This window comes from Chamaea fasciata, unplaced genomic scaffold (genome assembly GCF_029207755.1).
Source record: "Chamaea fasciata isolate MVZ Bird 193981 ecotype frontalis unplaced genomic scaffold, bChaFas1.0.hap1 SCAF_1, whole genome shotgun sequence".
Taxonomy (NCBI): domain Eukaryota; kingdom Metazoa; phylum Chordata; class Aves; order Passeriformes; family Sylviidae; genus Chamaea; species Chamaea fasciata.
In genome coordinates, this window is record NW_027094086.1 from 147555495 (window position 1) to 147580719 (window position 25225).

Here is a 25225-nt window from a genome sequence, read left to right on the forward strand (position 1 = left end):
GCAATGAGCTGACACAGGAAATGCTGCATCTCTATTTAAAATCCAGTTTATGCTAAATGGGCCAGCAGAACCTTTTGCTGCAACAGTGTCTGTCCTTCTGGACAGCACAATAAGCCCCATTAAAGGATTTAAATAAAAAAATGCCCGTGTGTCCTTAGTGATGTGCCACCCTGCCATAAGAGGCTGAAAATTGTCCCTAACTCAGGAGGTGTCTTGACTCACCTTGGGCTTCACTTTGCCAAGCCAAAAATGGATGGCTGCAAGCACTGTATGTAGGACAGGTATCACTGTGGGACTGTCACCTTGCTCACTGTGCTCTGTAAAGGCTGACCTTGCAGGGGCCAGGGGCATAATGTGTTGTAGCCATGCAAAGAAATATGCAAACGTGTGCATTACCTTTCTAAGTGCCCTGCTCTGTCACTGCTCTACAAAGTGAAATGCAAAGTTTTTCTTCCTGTCTGAGGCCATTAAAGATTCTCAGGCTGCCATCCTGTTGGATCCTAACACAGTTAGAAACATAGCCCCCACCTATCTACATCCCAGCACAAGTTTCATGTCAAGATATTCTGGCTTCTCCTGATCAGATGTGGGAAAACTGAGTAAGGAGGATGCTGCTGCACTTGTCCAAAAGCTGCCTATTGATGATGAGTTATTTATAGCTCTCCCTGGGTGCTAAAACCTCTCCAAAATATCATCCTGTTGCTCCCAGGAAAGGAGCTGTCTGGGTTGTGTACATGTGTGACATTGTGGCTGAAGCCCCTATTCTCCCTCCCTGGGCTCCTTGCTCCTAGCCTTCTCATGTTTTGCACTTCTAGTCAAAAATTGCAGCTGGCTTCTAAGGTGCACTGTCCCTGCTCCACAAAGACAGCACAGTTTGTCCAAAGCGTTGCCTCTGGGCAGGCAAATGCGGCCATGGTGTGTCAGTGACCAGCTGGGGAAAGGGCTGCCCACATCTCTGGAAAGTGGGTTAGGAACTGTGAAAGTGGAAGATGGTTTGGACGTTTGCTGAGTGCTGCTGGACGGATCTCGTGGGCTGGCAGGATGGCAGGTGCACAGGAAAGGATGTAGAGTGGCACACCATAAACATGGTGCTCACCAGCCTCCCAGCCGTCATTTCATGGGAAAACATCAGGGAACGTTAGAAATAGAGGAGAGATCCCCAGACACAGCTCAGGTCTGCTATGAATCTGGCCTCAAGCCATCAAAATAATTTTAAACTCCTTTTTATTTCCTTTCCTATTTTTTTTTCCCCAGAAGCGTGCGTTGACTTCCTCAGCTAATAAAGAGCAGGGCCATAAACTCTGCTGCCTTTCCCTGGCAAGGCCATTCCCTTTGGTGAGCTGTTTCCTCCCGTCTTCATCTTCCCGTTATTACATTTTTAGTTTCTGCTTTTCCAGCAATCCTTCTCTGCTGAGCTGCGGCAGTTTGATCTCTTCTTTTTCTGATTCCACAACAAACACGTTTTAAAGCCTTTGCTGCCGGTTTTGCTGCACACAGTTTTTCCAGGAAAAGTGCTTCATGTATTACAACTTAAAACATGGGTGGATTTTTCAGGATTTAACGTCTTGGGATCTAAGCCTTTGGTCTTCTCTTTCATATGGTCATGAAGGCAGACAAATGGGAATGATTTGAGTAATTTATATATTAAGAAGTAATAATCTTTGCAACCACTTTATCCATCCAAATGCTTTTAACTTTGATCTTTCTGTTTTCTAGCAACACCCTGTATTTTTTTCAGACCTCTTCACCCTTCAGAGATAACCATCCCTGATGACTCCTTTGAATGCTTCCCTCAGATAAATAGAAGCAGTGTCTGACTGCCACTGCACCATCCGTGTATCTCCACAATTAACTGAGATAGTTTTTGGTGTTTGAGGGTAGGGCAGAAAAGGGAAAAAACTCTCTGGACCTTGAAAGCTGCTTTGTCCTTGCACAATGGTAATCTGAAGCCCTAGGTCTTGCCGTGTTCAGAAGTCAGTAAATTTACTAATTAACGTTCCTCACTCAATTAAAAAGCCCTTGATCTGAGCCTGTCAATAGACTTTCGGTATCTACAGAAATCTTGGCCTTGTGCTGAAAGATTTAGCAATTTCCTTCTCTCCCTTCAGACTAAGTCTCAGTAGGGATGAGATGCTGTTTGGCAAAACGGGCTTGGCCGCTCTGCTGGGCTGTGTTGGGAGCCCTGCCGGGAGGCTGTCCTCAGCTGCAGCTGGGAAATGGGCTTAATTGCAATAATTTACTGGGCCGGGCAATTATCGGATTAAGGGTCAGTGTTGTAGCACTGAGGCAAGGCATTGACAGAAGAAGGGGTCTTGTCCCAAGAAGAATCTGGCTGGGCTGGTGCAAAAGCAGCAAAGGCATCTGTGATACCTCTTTTTGAAAGGTCCCACAGTGTAGAAAACAAGGCAGCTACAGACCGACATTTACTTTACTCTATTTAGGCTATAAACAAGGAGGGTAAGAAGAGAAATACTTTTATTTATTTTTATTTCACCTTGTAACAGCGCAGAGACAGTTAGTGCTATGTTGTCTCTCTTTCGCCTCTTGCTATAAATACCTTCCCGTGAGAAGGATCTTCTCAGCTCACTTGGTTTGCATTTTAATTATTTTCTCTGTCTGGCACTTTTCACCTGTTGAGCTGTCTATTGTTGTTGATGTTTTGTAAAGGCAGATAAAAGCTGAGCATCACTGTGAACTGGACATCCCAGTTCATGCTGGAAAATGGATATGGAAGTTTTCCTCGTAAGAGAAAACCCTGAAGTAAAAACCGATGAAGTCAGTTTTTCCTAAGACCACTGGCACAGAATGATGCACTGATGTCTTGAATTGACCCAAATCCAGCACTTTACACTGTTAGGACCTATTTCAGTGACTTTCTCAAGAGGTTTAGGCACATGTACCCTCCAGTTAAAATCCTTGTCCTCTTGCAAGACCCTGGTGAAGTTGTGAGCTTTAATAATCTCTAATCATGCTCCTTTCCTGAGAAACGCTTTCATCATCAGTTGTCTCATTAGATCAACTCCCTTTCTTCTTTGCAGGATGGAAACCCCTTATTAGTCTTGTGTGTGTGGCATATCTGGGTTTTGGAGTGTTGGGAGGTGGCAGTAGAATGTATGATGGAGAGGTGGCATGAAGAAGCCAATTCCTAAAGGTCCTTGTTTGGCAGTGCCATGGCAGAGCTCACTGGATAATGTTCACTGCACTCACAACTGCCCCAGCTTGGCGTGGGCAGGAGCTGGAGAGGAAGGGTCAGACAGGGCCAGGGAATGAGCCTCAGTGGCTTGAAGGGAAGGCAAAGCTCAGGGACTGTCATCTCTCAGCTCTCACACTAAAAGTGAAGGGGCAGGCGAGGTGTGAGCAGAACAGGCCTCTGCAACATGCTCCCCCTTCTGTTCTGCTCTTTAGCAGCCCAGATCTAAAGCCAGAGAAGTCATCAGCCCTGGGAGGCTACATGGTTTCACATCCAAAAATGTACCTCAGATGTGATTCCATTTTGCCTGCCATGTGTTTATCTGCTCTTCCTAAACCCTTAAGTCTCTCGGTCGGAGCGGATGGGACTCGTCTCATCAAACTGGCATCCGCAGTGTCGGTGCTGACTTCAGCAGCAGCCACCCGGGGCTCCCAAAGGGTCTGTGGGGACAGAGCCAAAGCAGCCAAAGGAGTCCAGGGCATGATTCATCTCTTCTTAAACTGGATGTCTAAAATAGGTCTGGAAAGTTGTGCTTGGGAAGTGCTGATTTCCCTCGGCTGGCTGTGAAAGGAGCTGACGGTGATCAGCTCAACATGCCTGTTGAGGATATCTGTGTCTAGTCAGATGAATCCTACCCAGATGGCTTTTGGCTGTGTTTGTACACAGAGCTCAGCACAGGGGGGCCGTATCCTCAGTCACCGTGGATGTTACCGCGATATAAATAATACCACCACCACGACTGAGGACACGCACTGTACATCCCTCATTATTCCAGCTCCACAGACATACATCTTGCCATTTTCTGGGGTTCCATATGTATTTGTTAATGTAATAAGAATGGGGGGGCGGACATGTGTGGGTGAGTGAGTGTACGGTGTCCTGTATGAATAGGTTGAGATGGGCTGATATCATCAGACAGCTCTTCTGCGTCCTGATTGATTGAGGTGTTCTGTTTCCACATTAACTTGCAATAAAGTGCTCTCTGATGCCGATACGCATTCATCATGTGCAATTGTGGAGACTGTTTATAACTTAATTTACTCCAAGGTAATGATGATTATATCTAAATATTTATGGAGAGGTCAGTGCAAGTAAATTTCTCAGTAATTTTGTTTTGCTTTTCTTTTCTTTCCCTTTTCTTCAGTCAGCCAAATTATCTCAATGCTCCCTACAGACCTTCTGCTAATTCCTTTGTTTGCAGTGACAGTTAGTGGAGAAAGAAGGCTGATTAACTGCAGGCAGCCTCTGCATTGAGCAAGCCAGCAGTCTAACCAGAGGTGCATGCCGAGTCTCTGCCTTTTATTTTAATTTTGACCTGCAGGAATGTCATGGGCCAGAGCAGTCTGTTAGGATATATCTGAATCATGTGTGTGTTTGTGTGAGTTAGCAATGCTAAGCAAAGCTTCCCACTAACACTGTTAAAATTGATACTTTCTGCAGACGTGAGAGGGGGTGGCATCTGTGCAGCACTGGTTGTTCATCTGATGATGATCTGCTCAGTGCAGAGCATGGGTGAACATTTTTAGGGTGAGCTCAGTCAGGAAATCAAGTTATTTATGGCACCTTGGGGTGTTTGTTACTTTTGGGATGTGGGCTTTTTCCTCCATTTTTTCTGCTTGTTCTTTCTCCGTGCTCTTTTTCTCATTTGATATAGTCCACTAAGGGGATTCCATCTCTTCCAGGAGGATTTAGCCCAGTGGGGCTGTGGTCTGTAGATGATTCCCAGCCTGTCTGCTAATATTTAGGACTGACTGGAGCTGGAATTTTTCACCCAGGAATTTTTTCAGGCAGTGTGGAAAATGGACCATTTTGTTATCTCTGAGGGAATAGGGATTTCACTATATTGATACGAAACAGCTGAGAGGATGTTTCATTTTGATGTCTTATGAAAAACATCTGTGGATTCCTGCGCTCCTTGGCTCCCCTTGCTCCATATGCAGAGCTCCAACACATCACATTATCCCTTTCCTTCTTCTCCTCCTTCAACCATGTCTGTGTACTCATGTGACCCTGAGGGCTGTGCTTTGTGTAGGAGTTTTTGTCATTAGGCAAGCAATGAACCCCAAGATGGCACTTCATGGGATTGAGGATAAGGGTGGGTAAGGTGGGTCAGTAGGATCTGAGTGCAGCTGGATGTCTCGTGCTCTCTTGGACATCAGCATCAGCACAGGACGATTCATTTCTGCTCAAGAGCTGCAGCCACCCACTAGCCAATGGCAGTTGTCAGCTTTGGGGGCTGGCAGTGGCTGTGAGATGTGGCAGTTTTGGACCTAAATGCTCTGCAGAAAGATGCTTCAGTCTTCCCTTGAGTTTGGCCCCCACTGGTACTCTTATTGCTGCATCCTATTACAGTGGTCCACATTGCGTTTAGAATTTACCCACATCCTGCTTTAAATACTGCTTTACTTCAATCCATGGCATTAATTCTTCAAATATTTTCTCCTTTTCCCTTTTCCAGTTCTGTTTTCCCTGGAGAAGCAGTAGAAGCCCAGCAGCCATGCCTTCCTGAGCAAGGAGCACTGCTTTCTGTCCTCACCCTATGCTATGCCAAAGCAGTGGGATGCCCAAGCCCTGTGACTGCTGATAAATGATTGCTCCATGCACCTATCGGTGATTTGGTGGTGAGGATGTGCTTTCAAATGCTCCTCAGAACATTTGATCATCCAGCTGTGGCCCTCAGCTGCCTGGATCCAGCTGGAAAAAGCACCTGTCTTGCAGTTCAGTCTTTATGGTGAGGAGAATGGCAACAGTATAAATTGTCATCCTGAATCAAATGCTAGAAGAGAGAAAAGATTTTGAGGTATATTGAACCACAGAGGAAAAAAAAATTATAAGTGCAATCTGCTCCATTAAAAATTTCATAGGCCGTTACCTTTACAGTGCAATTAGCTGAGTGATTCCGGTGCTATTGGAAGCCAGAGCAGTGGATAATCAGAGGCAGAAATGCCTGTGCAGGTACATTTGTAGAAAACCTTTAGGTTTCAACTGCTTCTCACGTGTTCTGAGCGCGCTCGTAAGTCACCAACTGTTGATCCCTTCCCTTCAGCCTCACTTTTCTCCTTTGCTTGTGTTTCCTCCCACAACTCCAACAAGCCCCGGCCCCTGTGCCTTGATGTCTTTGTTCCCTGTGCAGCTGCTGTGGGACAGCGGCACAATGGGACCTGTCAGTGCTGGGGAGTGGGGCGGCGGCAGGCGGGGGGCTGCTGCAGGCAGGCAGAGGGGGGCTTTTGTCAGCAGGGAGTGTTTGCTACCTTTGATGCCAATCATTTTGGAAGAGTTAATGCTGACACGGAAAGCAGCGAGAGGGCTTTTCTTGTGAATTCTGACGGAGAGAAAAGGATCCTGGGAGCCACATCCGCAGGTTTCCATGGCTGAGTGCTTTGTACCAAGTTTGCGGTTTCTTTTTAATGCAAACTGATGGCCATTTTTCCACTGCAATACTGGGGGGAAACTGCCCATTTCTTTGATAAATGGCCCGATTCCGGTCTTGCTTGCACCAGACATGGAGGAGGAGGCATCAGGGGATAGGCTTTCCTTGTGCAGGAAAATGTTTGGGGTTAATTCTTTGCATTTCATCATGAGGACTCTAAGCCGTGAGACTTACATCAAAGCAGAAACTTTTTACCACCTAGTGTTTGACACTCGAGCACCCTGGCGGTGTGCTTATGTCCAAAGGCCCAAGTCAAACCTTAGAAATTTGGAGTGGGCAGGGGCATAACTTCACTTAGTGAGAGCTGAAGACAAAAGAGAAGGCAGACCCCAGTTTTTACATGTGCTGTCTCTTGTTCTGGCAGCTGAGGGGATGCTTTTGGCTCATGTAGTTGTGCAGCATGGGAGATGAACTCTATGAGTGGACATGCATGGTGGGAGCACGAGTCAGGCCTGCATTTATATGCATGTCAATGACCAGCCAATTCACTGATTAATTTGACAGCAAGCCCCGTGAAAGGCACTGGAAGATTTCTGCTCCCGCCCCAAAGCCTGGAGTTCAGTGTCATACAACTGCACAACAATCACTAATGAGAAGAAAAATGTTCTTATTCCTTCTGGCTGAGAAAGATAGATTTCCTTAAAAGCCAGACCCCGACATTTCAGTGAACTGTAGCTGAAGACAAAGAATGTGCATTGTTTCTAAACAGATGCAAAAATAATAATAATAAAAGGTCTTCTGCTTTTCAAGCCAATCTCACAATTTCCAAACCTGGCTCATGGTTTTTCTCATGCTTCATGATGACAATGCCAAGTCTCTGTTGTCAGATTGCTAAAAAAGCTCATTCAGCTTTTCCCAACTACCAAAGAAATGAGCAAAATCAGATCAGTCTCTGCAGCTGGGATGGAGCTCATGTCTCTTGTTCTGATGTGTGCCTTGGAAGAAGAAGCAAAGGCAGGAGGCTGAGCTCCAAGATGTCCTCCCACCGTCATTCTTCTGTGGCCATGCACAGGGCTCCCTTATCTTCCCTCTCTCCTAAAGTATCTCCCCACAACACACTGCTTACCAGAAATTATTCATAATTCAAGATAATTCATTTCTCAGAGTGAAGCCACATTGCAAAATACAGACTGCCCTGCACAATAGCTCTACCCTGAGACTTTCCCTTCACTGTTGGTCCTTCTGCTTCCTGGGCATTTCCACAGCATTTCAAAACTGAACTTTCTCTCCTTTCCTCCAGGAAGGAGGAATTCCAGCATCCAGGTCCACTTCCAGCTCTCTTATGTGAAAGATCCCACAGCTAAGTTTTATACTCACTTTTGGAAATGGAAATTCCCCCGAATGCAAAAAAAAATGCTTTTTTTCTAGGTTATTTCACTATCCTAGCCCATAGATCCTGGGCTGCTTGGGTGCTCTTTGCTATTTGGGATCAGATGACTGGCCAGGGCTCCCAGAAACAGCCTGAATAGAGCCTGGGGACCCCAAATCCCATCATGGAAGGAAACCAGTTACACTGTTAACTTGTTAGCACTCAAAGGGCTCTGGATAGAAAAAGGAAAATTCAGGGCACCTTCTCCTCAGGTCAGGAGATACTGCACTGCAGTCAGGGTATGAGTGGCTGTTACTATGTCAGCTATGGAATAATATTGGAAGATCCCAGCACCTGCACCTGGTAGTGGGCTGGGGTTAAACTCCACCAGATCTGCTTGAGAGCCTGGCTTGCATAAATTCCTCATTGTGGTGCTGTGTTCCTCTACATACAGGCACTGTTAAGCTCCCTGCATGTTATTTGCAGAGGATTCTGGTAACCAGAGGCTCAAGATAAATCAGGTTTTTGTTGTTGTTGCTATCGCTGTGGGCAGCCTGGTACTGCTGAACTGTGGCCAGGGTCTCCAGCCCAGCATATTCTGCTGCCTCCTACAGCTCTGTTGGAAGTCAGCTGTCAGGCCAGATGTTTAGCAACCATTTTTCCTAGTAGGAAATTAGTGCCTATCAGGTAGCAGGTGGCATTTTTCTCTCCTTGCTGTACAGTCAAAGGCTTTGGAGAGTGAACATCTTCATCCTCTCTCACCCACAGCTATTTTCAAGGGGCAGCAGCATGGAATTGGCACCAGCAAAGCCTATTACTTGGAAGAACAGAGAGGAAATGAAGGTAAGAAAAATAAGTGTCTGTAATGGACCCAGACCAACAGCAGAACATCCATTAAATTATTATTTACAGCGACTTTGACTTTTGCGAATATAGTCTCAGACAATGAGGGGTATCTATTTTCTGTTGGAGGCACCGGAGCATCCCTCCTTAATGTTGAATAAAAAAGCCGTGCACACCTGGAGAGAGGAATATGAGGGCAAATGTGCCAGACGGGCGGTGCAGCTTTGCTTTCCCAGCTGCTGCTGCAGAGATGGGTGGGGAGTGGGAGGGCATGTCTTGCAGAGGGTTTTGGTTGCAGCTCCAGTGAGCACATGTGAGATCCTGAGGCGCGATTCCCTGCTGATGTGCACCTGGCATCTGCTTTACCTGTGCCAAGCACAGCCCCTGCCAGGGCTGGCTGGTGGAGCAGCAGAGGTGTGGCTTAGCAGGGACTAAAACCGCTGCTTTCCACAGGTTTAGGGTGTGAAGGAGAAGAAAACGTGCTCTGAAGAGTCCCCACAGGGCAGACTTAGTAGCTGAGGTCCCAGGGGGATGCTAGATCCTGGATACCTCCTTATCCATAGGAGTCTGTGTGCAAGGGGGCTTACAGTTTTCCCTGGAGATTTGCAACTTCTGCTGGTTTCCGCAGCATATAACATTGGCTTGACAACTGTAGCTAACTTCTGGTTCCACTTGCTTTTCCTGTTAGCTGGGAGTATTGTGTGCAAAGAGGAGCAGACCTTGTTTATGTCTGCAAAGCTCAGGGAGGTCAAAGGCAAGCAAGGGATGGCCCCATTTGCCACTCAGAGTTTGAGGAGGGAGATGGGGGAAAAGCTCTGTGTGAGTAACCCTCAGCTGGAGAGTGCTGTGAGGATTTCTGTATGTGTCACATGTGTATTTATGCCCAGAGCTGCTGTGTTTGCCTGGTGGGAGTGTGGACACAGGTATGTATTTGCATCTGCCTGTGGGCACCCAGCAGGTTATCATGTTAGCTCACTTTTCAGTTCTGCCTTTTAGTGGTTAAATACTTCTCAGATCAGGTCAGACTCTTCAGAAATGAGCCATGTTTGAGAGGGTTTTGGGGTAGACCAAAGGGTTTGGATACTTTGGTAGCAGGGGCTCTGATGAAAGACAAGCTGAAAGCCCAGCCCCTTATGCTACCCAAATGTCAGGACCCTCGCTGGGCTGTCCAGGCACTGCTCCATCTTTATGCCAGATGTCTCCTACCTTCCCTGCAGGTCAGCATGTAGTCAGTGACTTCATGTGATCTTTGTCTCTGCCACAAAATGTCCCCACGGGTCAGAGGGTGACCTCTGAGACTGCTGGCAGAGCATAGCCCTTGAGGGACTGGGGACTGGTGTGTCCAGTGATGCTGCAAACCATAGAGACACCCTGGCCCTCACTTGAACTCCAAAGGGTCTGGTTTCCAGGGGGATGCAGAAACAGACTTTAAAAAGCCATCAATCAGGATATCTCTGTTCTCACAGATTGCCACCCCATGGCTTGTACTGACTGACTCTGGTCACAGTTCTCCTGAAAAATATTTGAGGTCCCTGAGACCAAATGAGAGCTCCTACAGGCTGCACCAATGTCAAGGATTTTGGTACGGCATTGACAGAAGCACAGTGGAGGTGACAGTGTGGGGGAGCAGCGCTGGCTGTAGGGTGTCTGGTTGATATGTTCTTGTTTTGGGCTCCTGTGGGGGAAGGATGGGGAATGTGCCTGCTGGAGACTTGGGCTGTCAGGTGTGACTGAGGGCTGCCTTCAGCCAGGGACTCAGCAGAGACCCAGAGACATCAAGACCCTGCAAGAGCTAAAACCTTGTGCTTTGCATGCTGTCTGCTGGAGGTAGGAAATGCAAAACAAGGGGAAAAAAAAAAAAAACCGACAAAAAATCCTCACCTGGTGCCAGGAGCATCCTGGTGTCAGCTGAGGCTCAGCCCTGTACTGGCGCCCGTCCCTGCAGGCAGCTGTGGAGCGGGAGCAGCGTTGGGCGGCAGAGCTGCTCCTCTCTCCCCGTTCCCCCCCCATCCTTCCCAGCCCCCTTCTTTACGGGGTTAATTTTATTTTTTCCTCCAGGGGTTTAGGAACAGCCAGCTGAAATGCACAGGCCAGCTGCCTGCCGGTGGCAGCAGGAAAACAGGCAGACAAAGCAGATGGACGCAGCAGGGGTGAGGGAAGGAGCGCTGTCTTCAGCGGGCCATGGGCACCACGAAAGAGTAAACAGCTCTCCAAAGGGAGCCGGGAGCTAACTCCAAACCCCATCCTCTCCCAAGTACTCAATCGCAGCACATTAACAAGAACGCCTGGACTGCTGGGGGAGAGTAAACAATAAGAGGCCACGCTGGCAGGAGAGTGGGAAAAGCAGAGCCCCCTCCAGCTAATATTTATTGAAAAGGGTGTAAAAAGTGGCTTGCGGCTCAGCGTGCTGTCAGCGAGCTGCAGTCTGTGCTGCTGCTCATCTCCTTTCGGGACGGCCGCCCGTTCCCTATCTCTGTCCCTACCCCCGCGTGTGCAGGGGGTTTGTGTGAGAGGAGGAACAAAGGAAATCCGGAAGACGGAGGTGAATTCACTGCCCCCTCCTCCTGAAGCGGCTGCGGCCCAGCGGATGCAGCCTCGCTTCCCAAAGCCGGGCTGGGTCTGGCATGTGGGGACTCCGGTGCTCCAACACCGCGGCCGCTCGGCCGTGCTGCCACCCAAGCGCACTGCTCCCATGTGGGAGGGGGGGATCGTGTTTGGGGGACCAGGGCTATTGTTTAGCAGCAGGAGGGGGTTTTTCTTGTCCCGCTTGTGCCGGCGTGACTTCCTTGATTTTGCTGGAGCGGCTCCTGATTTATGCCGAGGAGCCGGGTCCCGCTCGCCAGGCCTTGCTCTTTCATCTGCGACATTGCAGCGAAGTTTGTTTACACAGATTTTGGCACGGCCGCAGATTCCTTCTCCCCTTCCCCCCCTTCCTCCTAATCAGCTGCAGTTTTCTCTCTCCTTTGGCTCCCACTGAAAAACTGATTGACCTTTCTGAGCCGTGGCTGACACATGAACCGTGCAAAATCCTTTCTGCTCCCTCAGCCCCCTGCTTGTTTGGGAACCCGGCCGCCTGCAGCAGCCCGAATGGGTGGCCTCAGGCAAATGAGTTTGCTGCCTTTTGGGAGCCTCTTTGCTTTTAATATTGGGCATCCTTGACATTGAGTGTATGTGTGTTTTGTGGCTTAGCCTCCCCAGTGCTCCTTGCAAACGATGGCATTGCTAAAAATGTGCCTCTGACATGCGCTCGGTCCCAGGTTGCCTCTAAAATGGACCCTTTTAAGCAAAACTGAATTTCAAGGCAGAATATGAAAACTTCTGACCCAGTGTCTCCCTCCATCCCAGCAGGGTGTATCCACATGGAAAGTGCACAAAGGCAATTTAATCCTTTTTGGGACCAAACTCAGTGGAGCCCTTCCATGAGAAGCCAGCCTGACCTGCAGCAACTTTCTGTTTTAGCCACGGAGTAAGAGTTGCCCATGTTTGGGCTGTTGGGCTACTAAAAATCTAATGAGAGCCATGAATTTACCATAAATATGCTTAAACTCTTTTTTCTTTCTATTTTTCTTGAGGGTAATGAACCATGGGGGAAGAGGTGGCCTGGTGGTTTTGCTAAATTTTCTTTGCAGCCATTCCCACAGACTCAATGTCCAGTGATATTGGGGCCTAAACACTCTTTTACACCTTCTTGAGCACATGTTGGACCTTATCCCTTTTACTACATTTCACTGGTGTTTCAGATTTCTTGTTACTTGTCCGTATTGCAAGAGTAAGGTTCAGAAGCAGCTTTCCACTACTGGTAGAAATTGAGTTGTTTTTGAGGCAGGCCAGCCTCTGCTAGAGGCCTTTTGCTGTCTGCCTTGTGTTTGAAAAGCTGGAATTGGAGGCAGGTGAAAATAAAATCAAGATGTTTTCTTGCTGTTGTCTAAAGCAGAGTTTTCTTGTGCTGACCAGAGTGTGTTACACACCTTGGTGAAATCTGAGTGTTGCGCACCTTCTCCAACATAAATCAGAGGAAATATAAATAGTAATTTGTAGCACACACAAGGACAGAGCTCTGAGAAAAGTGCCGAGGCAACCAGGGATGTGTCAAAGAGTGAAGGCTGCTCTGGCTCTGGAAGCAAGACATGAAGTTTCCATTTCCACAGAAAGACAACGAATTTTCAAAAAAACCCCTGGACAGTAATTACACAGGCTGAACCTCCTCAGACTCAACATGTAAAGCACAAGGGTCCCATGGGGCACCCAAATGTGTCTGGCCTGTACTCAGCCAGGGGAGCTCTCCTGGGCTGTGATGCATTCCAAATGACATCCCAAATGACCCATACTCAGGACGTGGATGCCAGCAGAAGGCTTTTACTGGACTCCAGGAGAGCATTGGTGTAACTTAACAATAGGATCTCCCTCCCTTTTTTGGGAAAAGACGTGTCCTCAAATCAAGTAAAAAAATAGAAGTGTTTTCTTCTCTTATCCCTCCTACGATCAAATTCCTCTGGTGCTGATGGTAGGCTTCTCCTTTCCCTGGGAAATACATCAGCTTGATTTTCTCTCTCAAAGGATGTCACTAAAAGGCACTGCCACCCAATTTCCCCTCAACTGTGTCTGCCTCTGGGTGCTAGGGGAATACCAATGGAAGGAGCTCTGCTTTGTTTCAGTCCTTCTGTGCATGCTCATTTTATTTCTCATGCTTCCTTTCTCCCTGATAGTTTTTGGTGGTTTTTTTTTTTTGTTGTTGTTTTTTTTTTTTTTTTTTTTTTTTTTTGTTTGTTTGTTTGTTTGTTTGTTTTTTTTTCCAAAGCATCCTTTTCTTCACCAAGACCTGGTGCTGCCTGGGCTGTGCCTGTAGCAGCTGAGCACACCCTGTTATCTGTCCTGGGCAGTCTGTCCCTGCCTCTCCTCTGCCATGCAGATTCCTCCATCAGAATGAAATTATCAAAATCAGCAGCAGAACCCGTGTGTTTAGACCCTGCTGGAGGGCAGTTGCACTGGATGTAAGTGTCAAAAAATTTGACGTCTACAAATGAAGGTGGCAGAGCCCTGATGGGGTAGACAGGACCAGTCAGCAACGGGAAGCTTTTCTCAAAGGGCAGTAAATATTTAGCCCTCCATCTTCTCTAAGCAGCAATTGAACAAGGTGGGCTCCAAAAGTATCCTGAAGCTTTCTGCACACCGTACTCGTTTTCACGTGGTACCACTCCACCTCAGCATGGGGTTTGAACCTTATTGTGATGCTTTCTTTTTTACCCCATGACCAAATAAAAGCTCCCATATTTTGGGCGGTTGCATGGGTTTATCAGGCATAGTCATGTGAGACATGCTGCTCCTTCCCTGCAGGTGGGCAGAAGAGGAGGGGATTCATTTTGGAGACACCTCAAGCTTACTTTTCTTTTTTTTCATGCCAGTGCCTCAACACTTGGATAACTTGGCTGGAAAATCCAAATGGAGCAATGATCTCAGCCTCCTGCAGCTCTGATCATGGTCTGCAGACCCCTCCTGAAGCCCTCCATGCTCCCCAGGAACACAGTCACCCTAACCCAAGGGCTGAAGGGTGACTTTTGTGTCACTGACCCTGGGACCTGTGACTGCTGATGCAGACCCCAGTTGAGGGGAAGAGCTCATGGGACTTGTAAAAGTGGATTGAGACTCAGTCTGATGCTGCACAGTGCTGCTGTGGAGGCTTTGGCACCATCCACAAGGGACAATGGGGTCTCTTGGAGGGCATCAAGGGAGCATTATCTTTGGCCTTAGTGATTTAAGAACACCTGTCCTTGTCTCCATGGCTCTTAATTTCATAAAATTGGATGTTTTATGGATTTAGGGTATGTTTGTGCCCTCCAGAGGTCTATCAGGAAGCACCCAAGGCAGATGCACCTTGCTTTTGGGAAAGAGTCTGCTCACTTCTCTGGGATATAGCCAGTGCTGGATGCCACAGTGGCCCCAAAGAGTTCCAGAGGGAAGGCAGCTCTGGGCTGGAAAATGGGCTGAGGAGCACAGTGTGCCTGTGGTTGTCTTGTAGTGGTCTGTCAGCCCAAAACAGGCATGACATCATTTTAAGAGCAAGAGCTTTCCAGCCAGTAGTTAGGGGTGCTGTGAAGTTTCCTTACTTAAGGACTGTGGAGTGTTTTGGGGTCCTTGGAAGAGAGACTTTTTCTGCTATGAGTCCTACGTCCTAATGTTTTCCTCAAATGCTGTTTGCCAGCAAATTACCTGGATTTGAAATTCAGGCGAGATGCTGGATGAAAAAAATATTCCTCCCCACGTTGCTCTGACCTCTGAGGTGGCTGATTTATTTTTTAAAGACATCACTGCTCCCCTTGGGAATGGTGTCTTGCTCTGTTTTTTGCTCTAAGGAGGTAGCTCTTTTCATGTTTATCTTTGATTCAAGCATTGTAAGGAGCAATCCCCCGCACTTATGCGCTTCATTGTATTCTGGCCATGAGAGATTCTCCCCTACTGTTTGTAGCTCTCTTTTCAGTGTAGCTAGTAAAATATTTGAACAGAAAATAAAAAAGGAAAAGAGAGAGGGAAAAAGAAAAAGGACACTAAACAGCCTCCAGCATTTAGAGGATAAAACAAGATGTAAGCAGAGGGCTTACTGTGGTTAATGCACAGGGCTGGGAGGCCTCAGATGGACCATGGCCTCTCTTTGCTGCTCTTCTTCTGACTTCTTCTGTGACTTTGCCTAATTTATTTGACCACCTCCTGCTGCAGCTCTGGGGTCTTTAACATACCCCATGTTTTCTGCCTGGAAAACCCATGCAAAAGCAGAGGGACAAGCAGAGATCTGAGCTCTGAGGTGGAAGGGAAGATGCTCTTTGTTAGTCTAGCTGATGACTTATGAAGTATTGGTGGAAGAGTTCAGGCAGCATTTTGACAGAGTGTTGGAGTGTGTGAGAGGCTGTGCACAAGCAAATGCAGCCTCCAAGGCCAAACAAATGGGGAATTTTCCCCACTTCAGCCTTTTTCCCCCTTGCTTGCCAAAGGAAGACTTGGAAAGCAGTTAGCCTACAGGTAGCAAGATATCTTGAAACATGAGCTGTTGTCAGTGTCAGGATCCACACTTGCTGCAAGCGTTTGTGGGGCTTGTTTCAATGTTGTTGCACATTCATTAATCTGCTGAAGCCCCAGCTAGGCTGAGGTCTCTTCCCCTGCTGACTGTTTGGGGCAAAGGCAGTTTTCAAGACATCTCTCTGCCAAGTCTAATGCTGCAGGGAAGCTGTTTTGCACAAGGTGGTTGCAAACCAATGGCTCATCCACTGAAAAATAAGTTAAATCTCAATGGGCTGTAACAGGGAAATGTGTGTTAAAGGGTCTTAAGGTTAATTTTGTCCTTCGGAGACCTGTTGTGAATTCAAAACTGAGCCAAACTGGCATGAAGGGGCATCATAGGGCTGAGTGTTTGGAAAAGTAGAAACTCACATGATCGTGGGGTGGTTTGAGGGGAGGCCTCCAACAGGATCTGGTGCAATCCAGGTAATTTTAAAAAAATCCCCAGATTTTGGAGGGTTTTTAAAAACTTTTTTTAAACATTGTTTTTTAAGCAATGTCGTGTTGGGGGATGGAGCAAAAAAAAGGGAATATTTACATAAATAAGCAAATGTTTCTTTGTGGGAGAGGGACCAAGTGAGCCCATGAATTATCAGTTTTTAATTTGTCCTTTCATTGGTATCAATGAAATGACAGAATGATTGAGGTATGTGTGCTCACAGGAAAGATGGGAACCCAAAAGAACGACATCAGGACTTTTTTTAATTTTGTTTTTCCTTGAAGAAGATACTTCGCTTCACCTCTAACACCAAAAATGTGATGAGAGAAAGCAAAAGGGCAGGCTGAAATTTATCCCTCTGTGGGAGCTGGTCTGAAGGTAGTGATCCCTTGAGAATAAAGTTATTTATCCTGCACTGCTGTGTTTGCCATGAGTAAATTTCTCAGGAAGCCTGGACAATGCTCATGTCCCATCAGAGTCCTGAAGTCCAGCATCCCTGGGCTGGCAGCTGCCCCTGGCACAGGATTCAGCCTCCTTGGTGCTGTCAGATGCCATTTTTCTGGCTGCAGATGTGTGCTGTTTGCTCTTGCCAGTTCTGGGTGGTTCAGGGCTGGATGTGTTTCAGGACACCAGGGGGACAATGAGACACTCATGTTTCTGAAGATCCTGACTTGAAAAGGCTGGTGAATGTGAAAAGTTGGAATTAATGTATTGGAAGAAAAACCAGCCTCCTTGGCCAGATTTGAATTCTGATTACTGGGAGTATTGATGTCTGATCCCCACAGCCACATCAAGTTGTGCAGGACAGCATTAACCTTGGCTCTGCACAGGGTTGTCACATTTCCCTCTGTGGAGTCAAAAGGACTAATGAGGTTTACAGTGTAGTGAAGCTTCTTGAGGGTTTTCTTCAAGAGCAAGCTGTTTACCCAACTTTGTACTTACAGCCATACATTCGCAACTAGAATGGGTGCCTTGTTTCAGCCAAAATAAAAAAGGTATTTCTGAGTCTTGGCAATGCTTAGGCTTAAGGAAACTCTCTTTTTGGCTGCTCACTTAGTGCTTGTGTTTATCATCTGGAAGTCAAGTTTTTAAGGGAGTGGTCAAGGGTTTAGCTGCCTACAGGAGTGACCTGGGTGGAAGCAGAGGCCTGAGGTTGTAGACTCCTTTGTGCATCCCCCATCTTGATGGAAGCTCTGGAGCAGTGAGAACGTGTCTGCAAACTGCCAGGCGTGCCTTGGCCTAATTAAATATTCATTGTGACAAAATACCACAAACACAGGAGACTTTCCAGCAATTGCTTCACCCCAGGTAACAAACTGACACTGGCTCACTCCATGGGGCTCCCACAGTGCATTTCCTTCCTCCCTCCACACTCACTGCTCACCTTGCTCAGCCTCTTGCTCCTTGTAATGATCAGGGAAAGATAGAGCTGGACTCTTTTATTTCATGGCTGCATTGTCTTAGTGCATCCATCCCCACAAATGCTTCTATTTTTGTCTCGTGGGGGTCTGATTATTACATTCCACATACTGTTCCGTGGCCTCTGGCTTTGAGTTGAGGTCTTCACCAGGTGGGTCAGCTGCAAGACTGGACCTACAACCTCTCTCTTCCTTCTGCACTTTGGCTCAGGCTGGGTTTTTGTTACAGAAAATTTCTCATTCTCAACACTCCCAGACATGAGCAATGCAACTGTGCTGCTGCCAGCAAACATAGCCCCCAGCAGGAGCTTTTATGACAGTATCACCTCAGCTCTTGCCACTTAGCCAGCCCTGTGGTGCTGTTTCAGGAACTGACCTCATAGTTTCCTGATTTTGAGCTCGAAATTTGGGGCACAGTGCGCAAACGTGCACAGCACTGATTGTTGTGAAGCCTTGGTAGCCTGGTGAGCTCATCCTGTGTGAAACCTTTCCTCAGCCTGTCCCTGCACTCTCAAACCAATGTCCTGTGTCAGGGAGCATGAGCTTCCCAGGTGGTTTCAGCAGACACAGGTTTTTAGCCAAAATAAGGGTCACTCTTACACATACCTGAAAATAGAAGTGGAAGGACTGAGGGTCAGGCTCCTGGCCTAAAGCTACATTTATTTTCTCTTTTGAGATGAATGTGCTTCTTGTGGAAGGCATCAAGCTGAACTGTCCTCCAGTCCAGCGTAATTCCCATCCCACATCCTGACCAGTTCTTCTTATCCAGGGCAGATGCAAAAAAAACTTGCTGCTACAGAACAACTTAATCACAGAGAAACTTTTCTACAAAATCCTTGTTTTGCTTTCTTCTTATTCCCCCATCCCTGCAAGCAAAGAGTTTTTTATCTCTGATGACCTGCTAGGGCTTTTTAACTCATTGCTTTTATTACTCCTACAGCTCATAGAATCATAGAAGAGTTTGGGCTACAAGGGACTTTTAAAGGTCATCTAGTCCAAGGCCCCTGCAATGAGCAGGGACATCTTCACCTAGATCATTCTTAAAATTGAAGTGTCCATACCTGCCCTGGACATGTGGCTTGTAGAGATGGACTAGTGCAGTGAAATGCACAGGAAAATTATGCATTATGTCAAATTTGGGGCAGAAATCCTTTAGTGAGCTGATTTTTTTTAGTGACTTTATTTATTTAGTTTTCCAGCTGATTATTTAGCCATTTTCACCAGAAAGTTGTCTCAGTGAAATGAGAACTCACCCACATTCAGGATAAACTCACAGTTTATTTTGGGTTTTCTTTTAGGTTTGAAAATGTTGGGTTGTCTCTGGTGGAGGATGTGTGTGCTAGTTTTATTTTGTGTGTGTGGTATCTCTGCATATGTTTTGGATTGGTTTAGGAGCTGAAATAGCAAAACAAGCTTTTCTTTATTCAGAAATGGAGATGAAATGATCAAACAGCTGAGACAAGAGATATGTGTAAATGCTTTATGTTTTATTGATTATTTAGTAGGTATCAATAGCAGTAATTATTATTACTGACTCTTTCTGCTCTTACTTTCCCCATCACTCCTGAGTTTTTCTAAGTTTGCAAAACATTTTGATAGCTTGTTCCTGTTTGCTTTCCACCCATTGAGAGTGTTTTAAACTCTGCTGGAATCTGCCTAGAGGCTGTGGCAAGCCAAAGACAGTGGTTTGTGCAGTGCTCTGGCAGAGCAGGAATCCAGATCCCTGCCCAGAGGTGGCACTGGGTATGCTGCTTGCTCTTACCCTGCCTCTGTAGAATTGTGCATTTGACTACAGGGAGCACCTTAAGGTCCTTTGGGTGAATATCTAGTCACAGTGATGCTCTGATTTTTGGGCTAGGGATGCTAAGAATCAGGAATGCAGCCGAGTTTGATTGGCAGGCCCTAGCAGGGGGGAAACTGAGACCTAAGGGATAGTTGTTGACAACAGAGGGCAACTTCAAAGTCCTGCAGGTAAGAAGGTGTGGGTAAATAATGGAAGGGACCTGCATAAATCCATGTCCTTTTGCCTAATTTCAGCCATTAAAAGTTGGGGAAATGCAGGGTGGAAATCATTTTAGGCAACTAAGTTTGTGCAGCTACACAGCTAAGTGAGTTATGAAAAGAGAAAAAATGCCAAATCAAAAGTTTTCAGGCTCTATATTTTTGGACGGGGCTTTGCTGAGCTTTTTAGTATATTTTTTCCCCCTGAATTTGGCACAGTTAGCATGACAGAAGCTAAGATGATACATATGTTTTATAACTGTAGCTCACATTGGGAGTTTAAAATCAGTTTGTCAATGTCTCTTCTCCTTTCTCTCTTTTCTTGTTCTTTGTATTTGCTGTTACTCTTCGTGAAAAAGTTCTGCAGCTTCAGCTGAGGAACTGGATGTCATTTTGTTGAGGGAACAGCAATGACATTTTGTTTGGATGGGACTGACATTCTTGCAGTTCAGATGGCCAAGCAAAAATGACAATCAGAAAAGAGTTTTTTTTCTCCACATCATTTCTCAAATCCTGACTGTGGTCGTAAGATCATTTATTTAGAAGAAAATTAACTTTCAGAGAGGAATTTCCACAGCTAAGTCTAATTAGGCAGAGCAAAATGCCTAGGGTAACTCATGGCACATTTGGATGTAACAGAGGACTCTGAAAAATAGTAGCTTCTGCTTCCCCAAAGGTCCTGGCCACTGCACATGTGTTGACTGGGATATATGATGAGGCAGAAAAGCCACATATGCATTCAAATCTTCAGATATCCCATAGCTAAAGGTTCACAATATCCTGTATTTCTACATTGAACAGCAGGATATATCAGGGTAAAGTCTAACACTGAAGATGTGGGAAGGTTGCCCCACATGTAGGTCTCACTTTAGATTCTCAAAAGTGAGCATTTTCCCGCTGAATCCAATGTCTGTACATGAGTTGTAAACCTGGGAGTTCACCTCTCTACTTGGCATACTGGCATGCTCAGGAATGGGATTAGAAAGGGTACAGCACTGGTTCAGGTTGTTGATTCATGCTTGCTTGGTGTTATTCTACTGACTTCCATGAAGCTAAGCTGAATTGCATCTACTGGAACCAAATCCATCTAATTTTCTCCTCTTGCTTTTTACCTTCAGGCTTGATATATTATGTCTGGAAGCAAACAGTTAGGATAAGATGCATTTGTTAGATTGCGTCTTTTCATTATCCAGACAGAAGGAAGAGGCAGTTGACAAAGTTTCAGCAGACGGTGCATAGTTGTTGTTTATGTTAAACAAAACGAGAATGTGCAGCATTCAGGGGTATAAACAGCATGACAGCAATAAGCATAAAACATAAGATTGAAAGCAGATTTCACTTTCAGGCCTTGGGGAGCAGATGGATCTGAGATCATTGTGCATTTGTGTACAACTCCAAGACCCATATAAACTCATTTATTCCCCATGTCTATGTGTTTTACAAGAGTCAAATGTAGCACGGCTACAAGTGGATGCAGCTTCATTGAACATAATGGGCTGGACCCAAGCATCCAGATCTGTCTCCTAAACTGCTCCAACAACACTAAAAGGATGGAGAGATGCTTTAGTCTTGCAGTCAGAGATTGCCTTGTCATCTTAATGTTCAGGTGGCATAAAGATGAGGCAGCCCCTATTTGCATCTCCTCTGTGTGCAGGCTGGAGGGAGCTGAATGTGAGAGGAGTCACAGCTGGTGAGGTTTAGTCTTGCTGAACTTGCACAGAAGCTGTTTTCCTCCCCATATCTTATATCTATATGATATATAGATATAGAAGAAGCCCTACACTTTTCCCTTGATTGCTGTTTTCTTAACTCTCAGCTCCTGAATTCCCATCCCATATCTTGCAGCAGGGTGAGCACAGCTGGAAGAGGAGATGTGGCTCAAACAATGGAGTTGCATCTGCTGGTACATGCGTGGTTCAGGACCGATGCTGTAAGTTGGAGAGGAAACCAAGCCCACCCTCTGTACATATGTGGAGATAAAGTCTTAATTTCTCAGTTTCAGTGGCCCACTGGATCCGTTCAAAAGCTGCACTGATTTAGTACTTACAGAGGCAGGACCACACGGGATGCCTATTATTTGTGGCCCTGATTCCACGGCAGATCCATGTCATTGAAGTGAAGGACATAATGAGGGATTTCAGGCCCAAGCAGAGACTATCCAAGCAGGTGGGAAAGTGACAAGCCAGCATCCAGCCTTCAGAGCACAGACCAAAGCGAAGCTGTCTTAAATAGCAACAATGGCCCTAATCCCCCGGCAGGATGGAGAGATGCAGATTGGTAAAGGGAAGAATGGGGAAAAAAATAGCAACCACATCAAGTGTGTGCATGTGAGAACCCCTTTCAGGATGCATTAATAGGATGCACTGAATAGGAAGAAGATACCCTGGAGTGTGTTTAAAACTGATTCCTGGTATAATATGAACCACTGTAAATGAAGCGCTGTACAAAAGAAATAATAAAAATACATCACTGTAGTCAGTATCCCTGTCTGGGTCAGTGTTTAACCGCGTCAGGGCTCATCATTAACTCAGAGGAAGAATAACACAAGCAAACAAGATGACAACTGGGAGGGAGAACACGAGGACAACCACAGGACCCCAGAGAGGTTCCTCTCCAAGGAATGGGAGCCCAGGAGGGAGAGGAAGCCCACCGGCCAGGCTCAGCTCTGCAGACACCTCCAGCAGCAGCGTGGGTACACGCTCAGCTCCTCCGTCACCAGCCTGCCTGGAGCAGCCGCTCGCCTCCGAGCGAGGAGCTTTAATAAATGATCATCACGCGCGAGCCGTGCCTGTGTGTGAGAGAGGATGGGTGGGGACGTGTATTTTTAAACGCGAAAACTCCCACCAGCCGCAGTTTGAACATGGGCTGCGTGATCCTCGGGGGGAGGAGGAGAATGTGCTGGTTTCCTCCAGAGCTGCACCATTTGCTGCAAGTTGGGTTGTTGATCTGAGGAGAACTGTGGAAAATGCAGTCCATGGTGGCTGGTAGTTTCAGGGTGGTATTAATTTTAGGATGGTCTGCTAAAGGCCCTGTCCCAGGAGAGGTGTTTTGCACTTTCTGGAGATGAAAACATCTCTAGATGCTTCAGGCTGGATTGCTGTGATACAGCAGTTGAGAAAATAAATCTGTATGAACAGGTTTCCAGTGCTGGTTGTAAATAGTTAGTGCAACCCTTAGAAGAAGGGTGAAATTTTGCCTCCAGCAGTGTTAACAGTACGTGTGTCGCTGACTACAGTGGGGTGAGGACTTCCTTCGGCTGCCTGACTCTGTCCCCTTGACTAACTGTGGTCTTCCGCTGGGATCTGAAGCCATGTCAGATCCAGAGCAGCATACCCAGTGGCTCAAAGGTACAACTCAGGCCAGTCAAATTTATCTACCCTTTGTTATCCTGGGTGTTTTACTCCTCAGTGTTTAGTACCTTGCCTGATGGAAGCTTTAGTCATGCTGAAGAAAGCAGCTTTATTGAATTTGGCTCTAAGTTACCATTGACTGGACAGACTGTATCAATGCAGAATGGACTATTACCATCCCTTTTGCTACTTATCTGTAGCTCAAATATCCTGAATAACATGCTCTGCTGATGTCAGTGTCTTGGGGTCAATATCTGGTCATCAATATGAGATCTGCTGTCTCTTCCTTCCCTTCTTTTTGAGCATGGGAGAATATACATATATTGTGTGAGTTCTACATTAAAGACCATGCACAGAAGCTGAAGGCTTGCACAGAAGTCAGTGGGGATGCACTACAGCAACCATGACCTGAACCACTGGTCCCCAGGGCTGGCTGGGCTTTTGTTGCCTGACAGCCCCCACCATGAGGCTGCTGCCTTTGGCTCAGCCGTGTTACTTCAAGGGCAGCTTGAGCTGCATTTGGGGTTTTTTGTGACTCTTTGAGGAGACTGGGAAGGTAGGAGGTGAATGGAGGAGATACATACTGGAGCCTATTGAACCTCTCCAGTGAGTGCAGTGGGATGGAGGATGATGGGAGCAGGAGGAAGCTCGTGGGAAGGAAAGGGGAGAACAGGCAGAAGTACAGACTTTATGAAAACATGCCATATAGGTTTAACCTAAACACCCACCTGCTGCCCTGGCCTCTCATGGCCTCTGGGCATTTATTATGACAGCTACAGGGGAGTTGTGCATGACAAGGGATTTTAGAAATGAGCTGTGGAGAAAGCCTTCCCCGTGCCCTCAGCCTGACCTGCCAACCCCAGGCCAGTGATACCCTACATTTCTGCACGTCCCACTGGAATACCTGCATGCCTCCAGCAGCAGACAGAGCCCCGGGCTGGTGAGGCAGGTTTTAAGTCAGCTTCTCAAAGCTACTCATCTGTCATCTGTGTGCATGGTGTTAGAGCAGCATTTCATCCTGATGCTGGAGGGCTGCTCAGAGGTGCTGGGTGGCCATCATTTGCAGCTCTAAGCTTCTGTAAATCCAACCAAATAGAAAGGGGAAGACAAAAAATGGTTCTGCATCATTTCTGCTGAGGAGGCGTTTCATGACAAGAGCAAATACAAAAGTTGCTTTGACTTCTGGACAGATGCACTCTGGAATCTAAAGGATGTTTGAGGACAGATTTTCAGAGGTTGGAACGTACATACTGACTGTAAAATTACTTCATTGTGCCTGGCTGTGCATGTTAAGCCCATATTTGCCTTCACAAACAAGGTGCTTATGCATGCAGTTAGAGGTTTTGCAGACACAGGGGCTAAGGCGAGTTCAAATCCTGGATTTCTCCATCTTTACGACTACTTAGCAGTACTCTCTCCTTGCCAGGAATGCTTCTCTGGGATCAGTGCTTGCAAGGAAGAACTCATGCCATGTCCCCTGATGGAAAAGATTTAAGCTCATAGCTTGTGTCGATAGACTGTTTTAATTGGGGTGGTTCCCTAAGCAAAGAGTAATAAGCCTTGAGTTTTAAATTACCCCAGAGGAAAGTCTCTTTGGCGCACAGTGGGAAGGTGCTTTTAGCACGATTTCTCACTCCTCATTTGATGCTGCAGCTTCAGCTCCCAATGTCAGCAGGTAAAAGCTCAGGGTGGCTTTTAGGAGATGCTCAAAATTACCTTAATTTGTGCCCCAGGGCAAAGCTCAGGCCTGGTGTCTGCATTGTGAGATGATGCTCAGACCCATGGGTGGTACAAGCTGTGACAGCACTCCTGTCTTCTCCAACTTCAGGCCATTTCAGCAGTGGTAGGTGGCTTAAGTTGAACACTTCTATAGTTTTTAGAGTGAGCTGAATTTGGGTTTCCTTTATCCAGGCTGCATGAATGGGCTTTTGGGTTCACACTCTTCCCCTGCCAGAACCTCTGGAACAAAGCTTGGGTGCTGGACTGCATTGCAACCAGATTGATGCTGGGACAACATGGATGGAGGATGGGCTCAGAGGTGGTGGAGATGGACAGCATGGGGGGAACAGAGTTAGATCAGTCACCATATAACATGCAGAATGTTGTCTCTGCTTGATCCCATAAAAACTGCCTGGGCTTTCTGTGTATGGGGAATTAAAGCTGCAAAAGCAGCTGGTCACACCTTGGTGTCTGGAGGC